At 43.0% G+C, this 14,912-nt stretch overlaps 1 protein-coding gene across 16 annotated transcripts in view; it reads left to right on the top strand.

The window, feature by feature from the left end:
• The window catches only part of TMCC3 (transmembrane and coiled-coil domain family 3), a 271,611-nt gene that overhangs the window by 230,638 nt on the left and 26,061 nt on the right, over nt 1-14,912 (top strand). Inside the window, exons 1-2 of one of the 16 annotated variants that reach the window (XM_072773108.1) lie at nt 12,840-13,050; nt 13,365-13,541. The exons of 14 other annotated variants lie outside the window; for them this stretch is intronic. The gene's annotated coding sequence lies outside the window, so the exon portion shown is untranslated. Of the gene's footprint in view, nt 1-12,839; nt 13,051-13,364; nt 13,542-14,912 lie in introns of those variants that run through there. One more of the 16 variants, XM_072773113.1, reaches the window with a different exon arrangement.

Genomic DNA, 14,912 nt, shown 5'->3' with positions numbered 1-14,912 from the left:
CTGAAGTCCCTATGTACAGTATAACCACAGTTCTGTGTTTTTAAAAAGTTAAGAATCTAAACAGTGTATATAATGGAGCGTTTTATGGGTGATTTTTTTCTCCCTAAGCTTTTTGATATCTCAAAATTTCTACTTCTCAGTATATATATATATATATATTTTTTTTTAAAGGTTTTATTTGAGAGTGAGAGTGCATGTGGCGCTCACACAAGGGGAGGGTCAGAAGGGGAGGGAGAGACACAAGTAGACTCCCCATTGAACACAGAGCTGATGCGCGGGGCTCCATCTCAGGACCCTGAGATCACAACCTGAGCAGAAACCAAGAGTCAGACCCTCAACTGACTGAGCCACCCAGCACCCCTATTTCTCAATATTTGTATGATTCAAAAAAAATCACCACTTTTAAAACCCTGGCTTTCCCTTGCCTACATGGTAAATTGTCAGGACTAGCGCGGCTTACAGAGCCAGCTGTAGGCTGTCTGTATTGTCTCATGCCTCTGCCTTTTAGAAATACTTGCCCTACACCTCTGTTTATTGCCCCAGCCCTCAACTGTACCCTGATTTAGAACAACCCATTCAGTCCTTCTAAATTCCAGACACCTCAAGAAACCATTTGTTTCCCAAATACTCTGCTTCTTGGCGCTATGGACGTGTTGTGCTCCTCGCTAGGTTCTTTTGGCTGATTTTTGAGCCTCCTCTTCTGTGTCCAAATCAAGTATCATCCTCTTAGAAGTTGTCTCACCGAAGGCTTCTGGTTACTTATTTCTGCCTTTTTATCCCTTATAGTACTTATTACCTTCTTCCATGTAGTTCTTGCATCAGCCTGTCCAAACAGCTCCTGCGGCAGAGTTTGTTATATTCACCTTTCTGACTCTGGCACTTTTAGCATAGTGCCTGGCTCACAAAAGATACCCAGAAAAACATTTTTTTGAGTGAAGAATATATATTTTGGGGGCTTGGTTTGGAACCTAAATTAATCAATTCCATTAACTATCAGTTCCATTAACCTGAATTAGTCAATTCCATTGGCTATCATAAAAATATTTGGCTTAAGTAAGTGAATAAGCTCTAATTGTACTTTGTGTGCTTTTAGTTAAATTTGAGAAACATTGGCTTTCTAAATAACCATTATGTAATGAACCAGGGCATGTGCAATCGGCATCAACAATTGTTTTGGATGTTGCTGCATTTTGCAGAATTTAAGATTAAATATCTTTGTATCTAAATCTGGTATGTTTAGTCATGCAGCAGATATTAGTATTTTGCTAATACGCCATACAGATTTCTCTGTTTTCTCTGTGTTTCGTACATTTGCTCTTTTGTATTCTATAACTAACAATGAGCATTTATTAGGTGGTATCTTGAAAGTTTCAGAAACTTTAAAAATGTTAAGGACCTGACAAAATGCAGTATGAATTTGCCGCACTAAGGAAGTTAAAGATTAAGAGCTAGAACTGAGCACTACAGTATGTTCATCACCATTCACTTATTGAGTATCTGCAATGTCTTTGATCCTGCGAAGTTATAGTAATTTTGACAGCCGCTGTATTTTTGTTGTCTGAATTTTTTTTGTATTTTATTTTTTACTGTTTGGGGGAATAACTTGCAGTAAAGTGGGTACATCTTAAATGTACAGTTGGATGATTTTTCCCTGTGTGCACACTGCATGGCCCCCGCCCGCACCAGCGTTGTGTGCTCCCTGTACCACCTCCTGGCACATCATTCTCCCTACCCCTGCTTCCCAGCCAGGGTTACTGACCACGGTTCCGACCTCCAGATCAGAAGAATCCTATAGTGTGGATGTTTTTGCATAGGGTTTCTTTAAGTGTGACCGAGATTCATCTATGCTGCATTAATAGCTGTCATTTTTTAAAAATATTGATTTATTTATTTTAGGGGACTGATGAACAGAGGGAGAGGGAGACTAAGCAGACTCCCTGCCAAGCGGGGCTCAATCCCACCACCCTGAGACGGTGACCTGAGCCAAAGTCGAGAGTCAGATGCTCAACTGACTGAGCCCCCCACCACCAGGTGCTTCAGCTGTTCATTCTTGTTATTTCCTGCATGTAGGTTTTTTTTTGTTTTTTTGTTTTTTTTTAAGATTTTTATATATTCATGAGAGCCCCAGAGAGAGAGAGGCAGAGACACAGGCAGAGGGAGAAGCAGGCTCCATGCAGGGAGCCTGATGCAGGACTTGATCCCCGGTCTCCAAGATCACACCCTGGGCTGAAGGCAGTGCTAAACCACTGAGCCACCCGGGCTGCCTTGCATGTGGGTTTTAACTGCTTTTTTGCTTCATGTTCATTTTGGTGAGTAAGCTTCATTATAAGGAAGAATCCACACTTGGGCTATTACTTGGTATGTACTGAGGGCTGCCAGCCTCCCAGACCTGCTCATAGCAGAGTTCAGCCACCTTGTTTTCTCAAGTGAGGGACCTACGACTGGAGAGCTATCTAGACCCCCAGATCCCCCGACTGACCAGGGTCAGGAAGAAACCACGGCTGTGCTCTGTCACAGTTCAAACCCGCTCATGTGGATGATCCCGGTCACTAGGAACGTAGTCTTGGGAAGTTAGAGATTTAGAAATCCTTCATCAGCAAGACTTAAAAGTGCTGGCCCTTAAATGGTTAAGAATGTCAATTATCTAAAGATTCAATTCATTCATCTGTGACACTTCCCTGTTAGTATCAGTAACAGATGTTACTGTGTTTATGAAATTTATTCTTTGATAAGAACCAATTTTTAAGGAAGAAGGAAGAGAAGAGTTTTAATCAGTACACATGCTTATTCTGACTTTTGCAGTGTCAGTGCCTTGTCTTGGCCTTTTGCTGTTTGCAGGTGTAGTCCTTTTAAAGCTTCAATGAAAACCCCAGAGCTAAAAAAAAAAAAAAAGAAAACCCCAGAGCTTTTACCTAGGATGAGAAGTCAAAGGTAAGCACCACTCAGTGATCTTTGCAAGTAAAAAACTGTCCTTGATCAGATACCTCGCTGCTAAGGTAGTAATGATTCATAGAAAGTTTCATAGAGTGTTACAGGAGAGATTAGTAAACTCAGCAATGGAAAATTTATTACCCCACTGGCCAGGAAGTAACCTTTCTTTACTCCACGGGCCCGGAAGTAACCATAAAACATTCTCCGGTATGTTAGAGCCTCCTTAAATATAATTATCAAACGCAGAAACATGTGGCTTATATTTTTCCCCAATTATAAATTATAAAGCACTATTTTTCAAACAGGATTAAATCTCATTTATTGGTCATGGAATGAATTTAATGCATAACAACTATCATTTTATATTTTTATATGGAAAAGTAGAAGGAAGAGTGCAGCAAATACCCATCTTCCTTATCCAGATTCAATACTTAAACTTTTCATTTTTACTTTTTTATAGTGTGTGTGTAATGTTTCAAAGTAAGTTACCTGCAGACATCAAGGTATTTTGTTTCTGACATGTATATAAAAACAAGGAGTTTTTCTACATAATAAAACTAACATACCCTAACAAAATTATGATTTCCAATATGCAGTGGTCCAAAAAATGAGCTACGTCTCTTTTTAAAACTGTGCTTATAGTTGGGTTGCATGTAGTAAAGATAAGTATTATTTCATAAAACCTGTTTCAGTTGCAGATACGTTGTGTATACATGCATACACATATATACGTATGTTTATTGTAGATACATATTAGTGTGGATCTCCTTCAGAAGAGCAGTATAGAGATAGTTACATTAAGTATTCGCTACTGAGTGATACTGCTAGTTCTGAGTATTGTATGACATCTAAAACGAATACTTTCAGTAACCTAAAAATCCAGCAAGAAGGATAAAACAAGTAGGGCCCCTCTCAACAGTATTAATAAGAGCCAGAATGGATCAGGAAGGAGAGAAAGTAACATGGGTAGGGGTTCCTTGGAAAGGCCTCCTGGAAGAAATCTTGAAGGGGTGGTAGGATCTGGATTAGATCAAGGTCTTGGAAAGGGTATGCCCAGAAAGGAATGATGTAAGTATTGAGGTGGAAAGAAAGTGCAGAGATGTGTCGGGCACACTGGTGTTAAGGTCTCTCAGGAAGGTGGTACAAGGAAGGATGGGGACCTAGAATATTTGGAAGAGGAAACATCACTCAGGGATTAAGTGCCAGCAAGAGGAAGAACCCAATTGCTTTATTAGAGGAAGAGCCATTGTACATCCTAGACAGTGTTGTAACAGGAAGAAAGTAGAAGTTTAGAAGATGACTGTAATGACTCTCCATGGCTGGGTTGAAGCCCTGAAACACTGAGTGCAGTGCAGCCTGTTTAAGTGAGGTAGGACATGGGGGATCTGGGGATAGCAAGGAAGGGTCAATCTAGGGAGAAATTATTGGGCAGAGAAGTAACAGGATCTGGTGACAGCTTGAGTCAGGGGTGGAGAGAGAACCTGGGTAGAATTAGAGAATGATGCCACTGATAGGGAAGGTCATGGAATTACCTACAGCCTGGTTCAAAAACAAAACAAAAAACACAGCCCATGCATCTGTGAAAACCAGCTTCTGTGACATAACACTCAAGAATTAGTTTAGGAGTATTTTTACAGGAAGTAGCAAGTTATAGTCATTACATGAGGTTTTCTAATACATTTTTTCCTTATTTTGCTTAGAGACTTAGGGAAATGTCAGACCTCTCTCTTTAGGGCCTTATTTAGAGTTCTAGTTTCACCAACATAGCAACATAGAAGACTAATGATATGGATTTAAAAACTTAAGGACCAGATTCTGAGGTTTTAAGTTTTAGTCATGTGAGGTCTTGTACCTTTTCAAAAGTTGGATGAAATCACTCAAATACTAGATATTTTTGGGTAAATAGGCATCTTTTGAAAAATTCTCTTTACCGCTCAGTTCAAGTTCATTGAAACTTAATTCTGCAGGGGCCTCCTGTGTGCTTTGAGACCTTGCTTGTCTTTTCTCCCCCTACATCTCCACGTGCATACACAAGCAGATTCCATGAAGCAGGGTAGTGAGGGTATTATCAGCTTCTCCTGAAGACCTTAATCACGGTGAAGGCAGCATTGTGGCTCTTGGCTCTGGACTTTTCTGAGGTATGTCAGAAAAGAGCACCTAACTCTGCACCAAGCCCTGTTCCAAGCACTTCACAAACATTCATTCATTTAATCTTCACGATCGCCCTGTGAAGTAGGTACTGTTGTCACCATTTTACAGATGAGGAAACTGGGGTGTAGAATAAGCAACTTGCTATGATGATATGTTTCACATGGTAGAGCTGGGATTTGAACCTGCGTGGTCTGGCTCTGAATCTGCTTTTAACCACTAACGGATGCTACCAACATGATAGAATTAACTTCTGTGTAGGTACACATGGCCTTGGAATTGGGCCTTTCCTATGAATCTCAGCTGGCTGGTGGCTTGCAAGTGTTTTGAGTAGGCCCTGGAAGGCTATTGTCAGCCCAAATATAGGTCTAAGAAAGGTCACGGGATAGTGTTTATCTTAAAAATCACAATCCACAATTCAATTACGTTCTTTGTAGTTTTCCTTTTTTCCCCAGATTACAAAACAATGTGTTCCTAGAGGACTATCCTCTAACCGAAATACAGATCTTCAGTGCTTTTAAACCGCTGTGGCTCCGGGAGAAGGAAGCCTCCTCTTGCCTTCATCTTGGTAGCAGAGCCTCTAATGATTATATACCTACCAGGGCTTTAACCAGAAGAGGGACTTTATGTGCAAACTGGCATGTTTCACTGGTGTTGAGAATCATCGTTAGTGGTTAAAACAGAAGCAGCCTACATATTTTGTTCAAGATATCTTGGGATTTAAGCTAGTTTCTTCTCTGACTTATTAATGTCAGATTGAGAACATCTCTAGTAATTGCGTAGTGGCCCCAAAAGCTGCCTAAAACCGTTTGTTACTATTGCTCTTCTGGTTTCTCTCCCATACATATTTTTTTCACTGTGCAGTATTTAATGGAGACATAGTGATTTATGTAAACCAAATCTTAGGGGTTGTAAGGGTGTGGGAGACGTGTTTGTGTCTAGTAAAGGGTCTGCATATCGCAGCAGGCTCTTGGTAAAAGATGGAGATGTTAGAGTGCAGCAGACCTTGGAGCCAGCGGGAGTTACAGCTCTGCTGCTTACTGGCTTTATGACTTCAGACAAGCCACTTGCTTTTTCTGTCTGTAAAGTTGGAGTAATTATCCTAATCTCATATTCTTGAGAGGAAAAATAAAATAATGTATGTGAAGTGTATAGGAAATTATGTAATGCTTCAGTCTTTAACTGGTTTCTTCCGTCTTTAAAATTAATCTGTACTATTTTGCCAGGATCCTGCTTTCTCTTGGACCCGTTCTTCTTGAGGTCTGCTTTTGTCCTTTAAAACAAATCATTGCCTTCTTAAACTTTGTAGGATAAAGGGACTCCTTGATTTTTGTGGGTACCTTCTATTGAATTATGATTTCCAAAGGGACAGGGAATTATACTTGATAATGTTGGTGGGGCAGTAAACATATTTTTTAAGTTTTTCATTTAACGCAGTATAAGACTGCATCCTTATGCCCTCACGAATAATGGATTGAGTTAAAACACGGTGTGTTAGAAGGAGCAGACACGTGGATTCTCAGCCACAGTTCTGATGGTGCCCCAGGGAGGAAGGGAGTACACCTGTGTATTCTGTACCTTGTGGGGGTTAATATTTGTCATTTGCTATTTGGAGCAACAGAAAGCCATGAAACACATCAGTTTTCTGAATGTTTGATCTTTCACATGAATCATGAGACCTGAACTGCATGCAGTCCAGTCTGTCTTGAAAACAGTCCTGAATAACCTCAGTGGCAGGTTCTCCTTGATCTTGTCATCTCCAATAGCTGAGCAAATGTAAACATGAGGGACAACTGGCTACCCCAGTTGGCTGTTTGTCTACCATTGATTGAGCAACAGAGACTAAGGTCCTATTGAGGAAGGAATGTGGGGCAGGACACAATTGGCTTATTAGACATTGTGTCCCTTTGAGGCTTCAGTATAGCGGGGTGCCACATGTTCTACACTTAGATATAGCAGAATAAGCACTGTTAAAGGGGGAAATGCAGATTTTGTGTAGAGCAAAAAAGAAGCAATCGGTTCTAACTGAGCATGGAAGTGGGGGTAGCGTTGTGGAAGAGGCAATATCTGAACTAGTCCTTGAAAAGTAATTTGGGGGATCCCTGGGTGGCGCAGCGGTTTAGCGCCTGCCTTTGGCCCAGGGCACCATCCTGGAGACCCGGGATCAAATCCCACATCGGGCTCCCGGTGCATGGAGCCTGCTTCTCCCTCTGCCTGTGTCTCTGCCTCTCTCTCTCTCTGTGTGTGACTATCATAAATAAATAAAAAAAAAAAAAAAAAAGGAAAAGTAATTTGGGGTGGAGGCCCCAGAGGCCATGCTAGGGATGGGGAAGTGGCAGGCCCTGAATACACTGTAATAGGAAAGTGCATGAAGCATTCAGGGGCTTATTGGATCAAGGGAATAAGATAAAGACTGAAAGCTTAGACTTTGGTACAAATCCTGGTTCCTTATTAATTAGCTATAACTACAACTTATTTGATGCCTTCCCATTCCAAAGCACAGCTATTGACACCTACTTCATGGAACCCTGGAGGTGAAATGAATGTATATAAAGCTCCCACCTTACCCTGGTACCTTGTGCGTAGATATATTCAAAATATCCTTATGGACAGATCTCCTGGCATATGGCTAAGAGAGTACCCTGATCAGAAGAGTTCTATTACATTCTTTGCTAAGGATTTCACTCTTTAGGGAATTTTTTTTATTACCTTTTTTTTTTTTTTAAAGTAGGCTTTAGGGACGGTTGGGTGTCTGCCTTCGGCCGGGAGCATGGCCCTGGAGTCCCGGGATCGGGTCCCGCATCGGGCTCCCTGCGTGGAGCCTGCTTCTGCCTCTGCCTGTGTCTGCCTCTCTCTGTGTGTCTCTCATGAATAAATAAAGTCTAAATAAATAAATAAATAAAGTCAAAAGAAAGAAAGAAAGAAAGAAAAGAAAGAAAAGAAAGAAAAGAAAGAAAGAAAGAAAAGAAAAGAAAAGAAAGAAAGAAAGTAGGCTTTATACCCAACATGGTGGGGCTTGAACTCATGATCCTGAGATCAGGAGTCACATGCTCTACTGACTCAGCCAGCCAGGCACTCCTAGTCTACAGGATTTTAAAGGTTTTGAGAAGGAACAGGATCTGATCTGGTTTATCTTTTAAAAAGGTAGTTTTATTTGGCCCAAGGTGATGAGAGTTTTTATATTGCTTGGCCTCACTTGAAGCTTAACACAGCTTCCATACAAAAAAATAAATCCTAGAATGTTGACTGAATGTACTTTTCATGGACATTAAATTTTTTTTCCTGGAATATGATGCTGTTTATGGTTTGGGTTGAACAAAAGGAAGATTTTTATTTCTAGTTGCTATTTAGTGATAGTACTCCTGGCTTACATTAGAAAAAATAAAATTGCACCAAGGAAATAAATGCCATATTGCAAAAGGGAAAGAAACTAATAAGGATCAGGTTTTTTCCTACTACAAAATTAAGTATATTATTTCTAAGCCTTATCTGATGGCTAGTTGTGTTCTGACCTATTTATAACGAAATTCTATACTACAGATTATCTGCTACATATGCAGTATTTTTTATGGTACCCAAAACAAATTAAACCCTGATCTACAGAGAATAATTTAATGATGAGGCTTAGGTTTGCTTAGGTTTCCTTTGGGGCCTGAGGATCAAGTTCTGTTTCCTGGCTCAGTCTTACTAAGCAACTTTTAATAGGACACAAGCCAAGCTGTGACCTTTACTGTGGCTTTCTCTGGGTGTCCCGACAATGGGGGACAGAAGTAGTTATGCCAGTTTATGAGTTGGGTATGTTTGACCACATTCCCCTTATTACATTTGGGAGTGAGAGTATAGCGTTCACCTCCAGGCAGGATGACCTATGTAGCATCCATAAAATAAGGTCCACATCCCTCTTTCTCCTAAGAGGTTATGATAAGGCACATGGAAAATAGAGTAGCAGTAATATCCAAGAACTTAAAAATTAAAAAAAAAAGAGGTGCCTGGGTGGCCCAGTGGTTGAGCATCTGCCTTTGGCTCAGGTCATGATCCCGGGGTCCTGGGATCTAGTCCCGCATCGGGCTCCCTGCAGGGAGCCTGCTTCTCCCTCTGCCTGTGTCTCTGCCTCTGTGTGTGTGTGTGTCTCTCATGAATAAATAAATACAGTCTTTAAAAAGCCTGGACACTCGTTGCACCCAAGAACCCCCACCCTCCGCATTTTGGGGATAAGGGAGGCAGTGAGTAGATGCCATGCTTCCTGCTCACTGGCTCAGGGGTTGCAGACCCATTTTTCTCTCCTTCAGAGCTGCTTCTCCTGCCTCGGTTCCTGGGGTGGGTCTCTTGGAGTATCATGTGCTATTTCCAGCTCTCCCCTGGCCCTCAAGGCAAGCACTCAGTCCTTTCCCCGGGAAGGTTTTACTGACACCCACTACCCGAAACTGGTGGGGAGTAATTTCCCTGGTGGGAAGGACTCCAGCCCCCCCGGAAGAGGTCAGCTCGGTGCCCAGGGGTTCTCACAGCCCTGTTTCTTCTAAGTGTAAACTAAAAGCCACTGTGATGTTTATTGTGCATTTAGTCCTAAAATTGGGGTTTCCTGCTTCCCCTTCTTCTGAAGGCACCATCCCACATCTCCCCACTGGAAGGAACCGTTAGCCCTTCCTTGTGGAAGGCTGCATTCTTACTACTCAGTCTGCAGAGGTCAGGGGCCCATGTGGGTACTCACTTCCCTTTCTCAAACTTACCTGGCTTTGAGGTCCAGGTGATGCCCAGTGACTCCTTTCTCCTAGGAATAGCCCTATTCTGGTGTCATAGCACATGCCAGTGAGGCCCCTGCCCCAGGGGACTGTGGCTGTCCTTCACCTACCGTTGGTATTCAGCGTAGGTTCTGGTGTCATAGCACATACCAGTGAGGTCCCTGCCCCAGGGGACCGTGGCTGTCCTTCACCTGCTGTTGGTATTCAGCGTTGGTTGCTTGATTTGCATTACCCTGGCCTTCCCTATCTGGTCTCCCCCACCCCCCTTTGATTTCATTCATCTATAGATTATACAGCGTCCAGGAAATCTTTACCAGGTCAGACTAATTTTGTAAGGGGTTAGTTTGTGTTAATCAAAAGTGTGAGTTATAAGCTATTTTGAAGACCATCTACATTTTCTGGTGCACATAACTCAAAGTAGGTTACCACTGCTGCCTGGTAGAGGCTTAATGAAAAGATAATTATTTCTAATTACAGTATCAAGTGTTTGTAAGTGCTTGAAGATGCTTGAAGAATTTGTTTTTGAGAACCTTAAACACTTTGTCTAATCTCCTTTCTTCCATCAATTTGCACTATCTGGATAAAGGGTTGGCCCAGCACAGGAACGTGTATTCCACCCCCTGTTCTCAACCATCCTTAATCCCAGAATAATGAGCTGAATTTCACGTGCAAGCAAGAACTAGAATTTCTGATGCTGTCGAGTTTCTTTTGTCAGTGATGCTGAGAGAGGAAGGGCGGGGGGTGGGGGACATGACATAAAACCTTTATGGTAAAACCGGTGACTCAGTTCCTGATCTGGACACCATGAACTTTAAAAGAGGTTCAGTCCTTTTCCTGGAAAGGTTTTATTAACACATTAACACTTTAAAGAAGTTTATGGTGTCCTATTGACAGACTTGAACTACAGTAGGAAGTGTTCTTTGTCAAAAATAAATTAGTATAAACATTTTATGAAGACACTTTACCAATAAGATATCCTTTTGGATACTATATGGAGCCCTCTATCGTTTTTCATTTCTAGCATGCAGTGGGAAAGAAAGTATTAATGAATATTGAGTATTCTGTATAGGTATCCACGTGAATGTGTTCATTATGGCCTGATAAAGGATGCTTAGCAAGCCTTCAGAGTTACTTCTCCACTGCAGGTTAGCTCAGTTAGCAAGAAAACCAGGTGTCGGGTGCTGGGGTCCAGTGGTTCATTGGCTTCCCTGGGTTCCATGTTTATTGATTGGTGAGATATCTTGCAGGTACATGTCAGCAGCGGGAGGAAGGATGGCTCCCTTGTGTCATATGTATTATTAGAAGCAAAGTGACAGAAAGCTCGCATTTTTTTTGGTAGAATGTAAAAAAGGTATCCCCTAAAGGGCCATGCTGGGCAGCGGCCTTGTGCTCCCTGCCATTACACCCAGCATAGGGAAGGGCGATCTTTCCTTTTCTCCAGGCAGATTCATGACTTATCTGCTGAGTGGCCTCTGCACCCACGTGCATCCGGAACTGAACCCCTCAGTTGTTAGGCCCTTAGACGTGGCTTGCCTCTTCTCCATAGGTCTCTCATCTCACTTCTCTGATTTTTACCTTGTTTCTCTAATTGCCTTTCTTGTCTCAGTGATCCTAAATGCTCGCACATGGTTTTGATAAAAGCGGTAAGCTTTTTTTTTTTAATCTTCAAAATTACTTTGCCTAAAAGCTATGCCTATTTTAAAGCATGGATGAGGAAGAATGAATTCACAGGCCGAATCAAACCTGAGATGGATGTGGTTTCACAGCAGCCCCAGGGCTGCGGGGAAGCAGTGGCATGGATGAGGATTTAGAGTTTAGCCTGCGGGAGGGAGGGTTTGACGACAGAGAGGTCTAAACCCAACCCCGAGTGTTCACACGGCCTGGGTGCCCATGTTAGGGACACGAGTGGGTTTTCACACAGTTGGTGGCTGAGCTTAGGTCTCTTGAAGTCTTGCTATTTATTATCTATGGAGGACCTCAAGAAACCTATATACTTTTTATAAGCCTTACTTTCCTCATCAAATAGAATGAATGTGAAGAATATATGAATACTAAAAAAATTATTTAGCACGATGCCTGACTCATCGTAAAAGTACCCAGTCATTAGAGAGGCAGGCTCTGGAGACAGACCACTTGGATTTCGGTCCCCACTCTGCCATTTCCTAGTGGTGTGCCTGTAGGCAACTTAGCTTCTCTGTGCCTAGTTGTCTCATTTGTTAAATAGTGATAACAGTAGAACATATCTCAGAATTTTTAACAAATGAGAGGACACGCATGTCCCTAACATGGCACTTTTCCTCCTGGGCATGTGGTAGGATTTTACTTCCCTGTCCTGTACTTGCCTTGAAATGCACTAACGCCCAGTGCAGCGAGCAGGGGAAGCCACAGGCATCTCTTCTGGTGGGTGTCTTTAAGCCCCGGGGAATGATTTCACCTGCCACGGCCACCAACAACATCACAGCAGGTCAGAGAGGCTTCCTCATAGCCCAGGTCCCTCAGCTGATTGCCGGCAGTCTTGTTAGCATGAGCAAGAAATGAACCTTTTCTTCTTTTCTATCCTTTTTTTAAAAAGCCACTGCGATGTTGGCATTATTGCCACAGCAAAGCCTAGCACATTCTGATTGACAAACCAAGGAAAAGCCCTGCCTCTGGATTTGAAGTTAGATTCCAGCCAAAATGAGTAAGAGGGCAGAATGTCAGCTATGTTGGCCTGGACACCTGGCCACAAGGACTTGTGAGTGCCTCTGGATACTTGGCAGCTCCTTAGTGGGCCTCTGAAAGCACCCTCATGTGCGCCGGGAGGTACCTGTTGCCTGGGAGATGACAGCCAGTTTGAAGGACCGACTCTTTCGTTGGGTGACAGGGATCAAGAACTTTTCTTAACATGAAAGCTGCATTGTATGGCTTGGGCAGTTATCCCTCCCTAGTTCCCATCTCTGCGTGCATCTGCATGATCAGGCCCCTCTGTGACCCCCAGAGCCTCAGCCCATGCCCTCCAGGCACCCACGCTGGCCTCTCCCTGCCCTTCACTTGCCCTTTCCCACTTCTCTTAGGTGCAGTTTTGGGTGATGTGCCTCTGCATTGGCTGTCCTTCCCTTTTGTTCGTTTTCCTCTGGAGCTTTCAGGGGTTAAATGTGAAACGTCATGGAGAGAGCCGTCTTTGGAAGGCTGAACAGTGTGTTCAAGCAGCACTGTAATTGATGGAGCTGTGCCCGGCTTCTCGGTGAGCAAGGTGAGCTCACTTACGCTGTGTTGGAAGCTTGGGTTGCTGCAGAGATGACTCAGTGTCCGTTTTTGATGTTAGTCCAAGGCTAGGCTTTTCTGTTAGCCTTTGTTCCAGAACATTGAGGTGACAAGAGAAATGTTCTGCTGCCGGAAGGAAAGCATTATTAGGAATGGCTTTTCACTAGGATGTTGGTGGTCTGCCTTTCACGTAAACTAATAATAACCAAGTGATTCCAAGAGTACTGAAAGGGGCTAGCAGTCATTTTTAAAAATAGCATCTATTCTGCCAAAATGGTAATTCATGTTCATTTTTTTTTTTAGTTGGAAAATACGAAAACATAAAAAGAATGACTTCTCTTAACCCCACTGTGCAAAAGATAACCATTGTTTGGAGCTTGTTTTCCTTTCCATTTTTACATAGAGGTATATTTAAAAAGGAAATTGGAATGACAACAATAGCAAACCTTTTTTGAAACCATTCTCTGTGCCAGGAACTCTGTAAGTACTTCATTTACGTGCACTATCTCATTTATTCCTCACAACTCTTTGAAGAAGGATTATCTCCATTTTACAGACGAGGAAACTGAGACACAAAGAGGCAAAGTCATTTTTCCAAAGCTGCACAGCTCATACAAGTGGCGCTGAGATGGAAACCAAAAGCACTCTTTTCCAGAGCCCAGGGTTCATGCTAATGTCTCACAGTAAAGATAGCTCAGATTAAATTTCATGGAATTTTGCCATGTTAGCTCTGAGTTGTCTGGCTTGATCTCTTGAGAGATTAGCTACAGAAGTGACTTGACAGCTAAGAACACATAACCAATTAATGTCTGTGCCCAAACCACAGCATGTGTCTCCTGATGCGCATGGTCCGCGCACACGTTGGCTCCAGGCGATCCGTGAGCTCTGTCCTCCCCAGGTCCCACCCTGAAGCAGCTGCTCCATGCGGTTGCCCTCAGGGTGGGCTCCACGTTAAATGGAGGACAGCCCCAACTCTCTCCCCAGCACCCACATGAGATTTCACTGTGAGTTTAGGGGATGTATGGGTATCTAGTAATGAAGTGTACATTATTGGCTCTTGATTATCCTGCAGAGCGAGGGTTATAAAAGGCTATAAAAAGGTGCGGCCCAACACTAGCTTCAACCTTTCACCCTCATCAAACATGTGTAACTGAGATTTGCTGACGAGCAGTAAGATCAATTGACCTGAGTTTTTGAATGCTCTTGCTTTCCCCAGCCTGGACTCTTGAGGACCTGCCTTAAGCATGGTTTAGAGTGAGCCATAAGTCAGCCAGCTCTCCGTGTGCACACGTTCCTGAGTGTTCGAGGCTGTCCTAGTGCAGAGTCTCTAGGGACGTTGCGACGCCAGCACTAGATGGCCACCTGCGGTGGGTTGCAGGTTAGAGGACGACCAGGTGGTAACCTATGGTGGCATCTGGGAAGGTAAAGGGTAAAAACCTCTGCATCTTCCGATGTGGTGGACTTTTCAGTACCGAGCAGGTTTGGGTGTTTTTTTTTTTAAAAAACAACTTCATCTGATCTTTGAACTCCAGAGGGTAAAAACAGGGTCTTAGGAGCCTCACAGACAAAGTGGAGCAAAAAGACAAGAAGAGTGAGTGATAACTAGTCAAAACGAATGCATGCTGTTAGAGGTGAGGCTTGTGGTCACTGTGGTTACCCTCGGAGGTGGAGGTGATGTACTGATGATTGAAGGGGGGGGTACAGGGAACTTCAGTTTTGTTTTATGGAGTTTTTGTTTTTGTTTTGTTTTCTTGACGGGGGAAAGGGGAGAGGCAGAGGGAGAGAGAGTCATAAGCAGGCTCCATGCACAGCGCAAAGCCTGGTGCAGGGCTCAATCTCACAACCCTGAGA

Source organism: Canis lupus, chromosome 13 (assembly GCF_048164855.1).
Source record: "Canis lupus baileyi chromosome 13, mCanLup2.hap1, whole genome shotgun sequence".
Lineage (NCBI taxonomy): Eukaryota > Metazoa > Chordata > Mammalia > Carnivora > Canidae > Canis > Canis lupus.
The sequence above is the reverse complement of the archived record's forward strand: the minus strand, read 5'-3'. Positions and strand labels throughout refer to the sequence as shown.